This window comes from Dama dama, chromosome 22, assembly GCF_033118175.1.
Source record: "Dama dama isolate Ldn47 chromosome 22, ASM3311817v1, whole genome shotgun sequence".
Taxonomy (NCBI): Eukaryota; Metazoa; Chordata; class Mammalia; order Artiodactyla; family Cervidae; genus Dama; species Dama dama.
The window spans coordinates 8,375,118-8,381,471 of NC_083702.1; positions in this window are offsets into that span (position 1 = coordinate 8,375,118).

Sequence of the window (6,354 nt, forward strand, 5' to 3'; positions counted from 1 at the left end):
CTTGCCATGAGACTTATGATGAAATCATAGTTCTTAAGAGGTGGTCCTGGTGTCACCTCTGACCTGATTTCTCACCTCCATTCCCCAGCTCTCTCTGTTCCAGCCACGCTTACTTTCCTGCTGTTTCTTGAATGAGTCAAGTATGCTTCCACCCCGGGGCCTTGACACTTGTCCCGTTACTGAAGTTCCTGCACAAATGTCATTTCTTTGGGAGGCCTTTCCCACCTATCTTATCTAAGATAGCACCTCCTGTGACTCTCTGTCCTGCTTTGCTTTTCTCTAAGCACTTACTATGACTTGTATGTGTGGATTTGTATGTGAGTGTATATATCTTTATTATCTGTATTCCCCGTCTTTGATAGTATTTACATTTCATGAGGCTAGAAACTTTTTTGTTCATGGTGTGTATTCTACTCTTGGTTCACAGTGGGCACCCAATAAATATTTGTTGAATAAATAGGTGAATGGTTTACTTGTTTGTGGCAAGAACTCTGTTTTACATCCATAGTGGGAAATGTAGTGGAAACTCAAGCATTTTTTATTTTGGGAAGTAGTGGACACTCGAGCAGTTGTTTGTGTTCTTTTCCCATTTCTAATTTCTACTTATTCCCCCAAGATGGCAGAAAGTTCAGCTTATTTATATGCTAAGGGGAAAGAGTTGGTCCAGAGGGAAAAGCTAGAGACAGAAAAAGAGCAAGGATGACCGATGGAACAAAGTTCTTGGGAGATGCGAAAGGATGGGATCCAAAAGATATTGGCTCTGCCTTGACGTGAGTGGGGACCGGCATTCCTCTGGGACAGGAGCAATGGCGGCGAAGGTGATGACAGACAGCAGACAACAAAGCTCTCATCTTGGGCAGGAAGTGGGGAGATTAGTGCCGACAGCTGTGATGGTCTCAGTGGAGTAGAAGGCAGCGGTTGCTGTTGAGGCAGAGGTGTTGATGTGTCTTCAGCCTTTCTTTCTCAATTCTTTGTCATATAAATCAGCCAATTCCTGCCCTTACCCCCACCCCCGGCCATTTTGTTTCTTGTTTTTTTTCCTTTATTTATTTATTTATTTTTCAGTGGGTTTTGTCATACATTGATATGAATCAGCCATAGATTTACACGTATTCCCCATCCCGATCCCCCCACCCACCTCCCTCTCCACCCGATTCCTCTGGGTCTTCCCAGTGCACCAGGCCCGAGCACTTGTCTCATGCATCCCACCTGGGCTGGTGATCTGTTTCACCATAGATAATATACATGCTGTTCTTTCGAAACATCCCACCCTCACCTTCTCCCACAGAGTTCAAAAGTCTGTTCTGTACTTCTGTGTCTCTTTTTCTGTTTTGCATATAGGGTTGTCGTTACCATCTTTCTAAATTCCATATATATGTGTTAGTATGCTGTAATGTTCTTTATCTTTCTGGCTTACTTCACTCTGTATAATGGGCTCCAGTTTCATCCATCTCATTAGAACTGGTTCAAATGAATTCTTTTTAACGGCTGAGTAATATTCCATGGTGTATATGTACCACAGCTTCCTTATCCATTCATCTGCTGATGGGCATCCAGGTTGCTTCCATGTCCTGGCTATTATAAACAGTGCTGCGATGAACATTGGGGTGCACGTGTCTCTTTCAGATCTGGTTTCCTCAGTGTGTATGCCCAGAAGTGGGATTGCTGGGTAATATGGCAGTTCTATTTCCAGTTTTTTAAGAAATCTCCACACTGTTTTCCATAGCAGCTGTACTAGTTTGCATTCCCACCAACAGTGTAAGAGGGTTCCCTTTTCTCCACACCCTCTCCAGCATTTTGATATAACAGTAATTCCCTTCCCTTTTTAGGAGTCAAGCTCCTAAAAGAGGAGTTTACAGTTACTGTCTCTACTTTCCCACCTTCTGGCCTCTGTCCCTGCCTCTCTTCAGAAGCTGCCATTGCCAAAATCATTAGTGTTCTTTTTGTTGTAGATCAGATAGGGACTCTATTCTGTTTGACCTCAGCTCAGTATTTGGTTGGCCACCGCCCCTCACCCCCGAAACTATTCCTCCAGTGATGTCTGTGACACTGCTTTTTACTAGTTTTTAAAACTTGATCTTGCTAGTCACTCCTCTGCACAGATCTTTTTACTGTCTTTCTCTGCTTACCTCTTCCTTTCATGGATCACAGCCTTGTCGTGGTGAAGTGGCTTGCGTAACTCAGTGAAGCTATGAGCCGTGCCATATGAGCAAGGCCACACAAAATGTACAGGTCATAGTGAAGAGTTCTGACAAAACATGGTCCACTGGAGGAAGGAATGGCAAGCCACTTCAGTGTTCTTCCCGCAAGAACCCCATGGACAATATGAAAAGGCACAAAGTTTATAACACTGGAAGATGAGCCCCGCAGGTTGGAAGGTGTCCAGTATGCTACTAGGGGAGAGGAGAGGGCAATTACTAATAGTTGCAGAAAGAATGATGTGGCTGGGCCAAAGTGGAAATGATGCTCAGTTGTGGATGTGTCTGGTGGTGAAGGTAAAAGTCCGATGCTGTAAAGAACAATATTGCACAGGAACCTGGAATGTTAGGTCCAGGAATCGAGGTGAATTGGATGTGGTAGGTGGGTAGATAGCATCACCGATTCAATGGACATGAATTTGAGCAAGCCCTGGGAGATAGTGCAGGACAGAAGAGCCTGGAGTGCTGTGGTGCATGGGGTCACAAAGAGTCAGACGCGACTTACTGACTGAACAACAGCATTGACGGCTACTCACCTCTTAAATTTTATCACTCTCCGGTGTTCAGCTCTAGAGTTTCCTTACTTCTTACTTGGTCTCTTTACCTTGAATGGTTTTCCCCAGAACTCTGGCTTTAACCACCATTATATGCCATTGACTCCATATTCTGTCTCCAGGCCACGTCTCTGTGCTGAGTCCAGACTCTTAGACTTGGTTGCCTTGTGTCTTCATTGGATGTGCTACAGACTCAATATGCTCAGAGTAAAACCCATCATCTTACTGCTGTTCCTCCTGAATTCTTCACTGTAGGAATTGGGACCACCATTTACCCAGATGTTCAGAACAGGGACTTGTTTTGTTTTCCTTCTGAATGAAAACTTAGAGTTTCATTTGTTTCATAATCAGATAAAGTATAGGAAAAAAGAAAAGAAAAATTCCCTCGTAACTGTGCAGTTCAGTGATAGCCAGTGGGAGCAGTTAGTTTATTTTCTGTCATTTTTTGTTTGTTCATTTATTTGTTTACTCTTATACATATATACTCTGTATAAATTAGTTTCATGTAATATTTCATGAGATTTTGCTATATCATTCAGCTGTCTTAGAAAACGTTTTTCTCTGCTTGATATTTGAATTGTGTGTATACAGCATTTAGCCAGTCTCCTTTGAAACTCTTGCCTTGGTTTTATTTTTTTATGTTATAAATAAAACTGCAGTAAACATCTTGGTGTATAAATCTTGGTGCAAGTAACTGTAGGACAAACTGCAGGAGTGGATGAAAAGATAAGGACATAAAGAACACTCTGTCCTTCTGATTGCAAAAGTAACAAGTTTGGGTATGAAGTTTTTAATTTTAAAGTCATTATTTCCAAATTGTCCTCCAGAAGTAATTTTTTATTCCATCTTCTTTCTTTCTTCTCTTTCCCCCCAGCCACCGATTTTTGTAAATTTCACAATGGTCATTTCTGCTGAATTCTTTCTTTTCTTACAGTCTCTATGGCTGACACTTAGTTCAAACTCTTAATAATGTCACATTTGGATTACTCCAAGAATGGCCTTCTAACTCATGTCTCCTTGTTTTAGATCTTGTCCCTGTGGCCCCTGGGATGATCTTTCTAAGCCATAAATGAGGTTGATGCTCTCCTTCATGAAATCCCTTAGCGAATCCCAATTCTTCCCCTTGTTCTCATCCTGGAAGACCTTCATAGCCAGCTTCTGCCCCGCCCCTCATCTCTTCCTGCTCACAATAAAATATTTAGGGTTTCCCATAAGAGATACTTCCACAGCTCAGTTCTACTTCATGTCCTCTTTTTCTTTCCTGGAAGGACCTTCTTCTTCTTCTGACTCTTGTTTCTTTCAAGTCTGAAACCAGGGGAAGGTGCTGCTTCCTTCAGGACTTCTTCCTCAGACTCTCAGGTTAGGGACTTGCCCTTTGTGTTCTTCAGAAGAACCCTGTGCATAATTACCTACTTGTTTGTTATCATATTTGACTAGATGAGAAACTTTGTGAAAGGAAGGATTATGTTTTATTTATTGTGGTATCTTTCAGTTCAGTTCAGTTGCTTAGTCGTGTCAGACTCTGCAACCCCATAGACTGCAGCATGCCAGGCCTCCCTGTCCATCACCAGCTCCCGGAGTTTACCCAAACTCATGTCCATTGAATTGGTGATGCCATCCAGCCGTCTCATCCTCTGTCGTCCCCTTCTCCTCTCACTTTCAATCTTTCCCAGCATCAGGGTCTTTTCAAATGAGTCAGTTCTTTGCGTCAGGTGGCCAAAGTATTGGAGTTTCAGCTTCAGCATCAGTCCTTCCAATGAATATTCAGGACTGATTTCCTTTAGGGTGGACTGGTTGGATCTTTCTGCAATCCAAGGGACTCTCAAGAGTCTTCTCCAACACCACAGTTCAAAAGCATCAATTTTTCTGCGCTCAGCTTTCTCTGTAGTCCAACTCTCACATCCATACATGACTACTGGCAAAACCATAGCCTTGACTAGACGGACCTTTGTTGGCAAAGTAATGTCTCTGCTTTTTAATATGCTGTCTAGATTGGTCATAACTTTCCTTCCAAGGAGTAAGCGTCTTTTAATTTCATGGCTGCATTCACCACCTGCAGGGATTTTGGAGCCCCCCCCCCCCCCCGCAAAAAAAAAATCTGTCACTGTTTCTACTGTTTCCCTATCTAATTGCCATGAAGTGATGGGACTGGATGCCATCATCTTAGTTTTCTGAATGTTGAACTTTAAGCCAACTTTTTCACTTGGAAACACAACTTTCACACAGAAGTTAAATAATCAGGGTGACAATATACAGCCTTGACGTACTCCTTTCCCTCTTTGGAACCAGTCTGTTGTTCCATGTCCAGTTGTAACTGTTGCTTCCTGACCTGCTTACAGATTTCTCAGGAGGCAGGTCAGGTGGTCTGGTATTCCCATCTCTTTCAGAATTTTCCACAGTTTGTTGTGATCCACACAGTCAAAGGCTTTGGCATAGTCAATAAAGCAGAAATAGATGTTTTTCTGGAACTCTCTTGCTTTTTTGATGATCCAGCAGATGTTGGCAGCTTCATCTCTGGTTCCTCTCCCTTTTCTAAAACCAGCTTGAACATCTGGACGTTCATGGTTCACGTACTGTAGAAGCCTGGCTTGGAGAATTTTGAGCATTACTTGACTAGTGTGTGAGATGAGTGCAGTTGCAAGTGAGATGAGTGGTATCTTTAGTGCCTAGCCAAAAACTCTAATGTAATGTACTCATGAATCAAGAAGTGAAAGTCGTTCAGTTGTGTCTGACTCTTTATGACCCCATGAACTATACAGTCCATGGAATTCTCCAGGCCAGAACACTGGGGTGGGTGGCCTTTCTCTTCTCCAGGGGATCTTCCCAACCCAGAAATCAAACCCAGGTCTCCCGCATTGCCAGCTGAGCCACCAGGGAAGCCCAAGAATACTGGAGTGGGTAGCCTGTTCCTTCTCTAGCGGATCTTCCCAACCCAGGAATCAAATTGGGCGAGACTCCTGCATTGCAGGCGGATTCTTTACCAACTGAGCTATTAGGGAATCAAGAAGGGTGCTTGTTAAATGAAGATTCTGATTCTGTAGATCCGGGTGAGGCCCGAGATTCTGCATTAAAAAAATTTTTTTTAATTGAAGTATAGTCAATATACAATGTTGTGTTAATTTCTACTGTATAGCAAAGTAATTCAGATATAAATTTAACATATTCTTTTTCATCATGGTTTATCACAGCATATTGAATATAGTTTCCTATCCTATAGTAGGACCCTGTTGTTTACCCATAGAGATTCTGCATTTCTAACCAGCATCCATTGGCGATGCTAGTGCTGTTGATCTGAGTATTAAGGTCTTAGAGTATAGTGTTTGATAAATGTTTGTGGAATGTGTGAGCAAATGAATGAGTGGTGAAACTAAAACTATTAACTCACTGAAACACTGATTTATTAGATCTGAGCTAGTTAATAAAGTGATTATTGACTCTTGCTGGACAAAAAAAAAACTTGTTTAATTTATGGTTTAGACTATTTGAAAGAAAGACTGAGTCCATTTCTTTACAGTGAAGTATTTTGTGGAGTCATTCTTTTATTGTCTTAATTAGTGATAAAACATTTAGACCAGAAGTCTTAACTACTTTTTTTAAGTTGT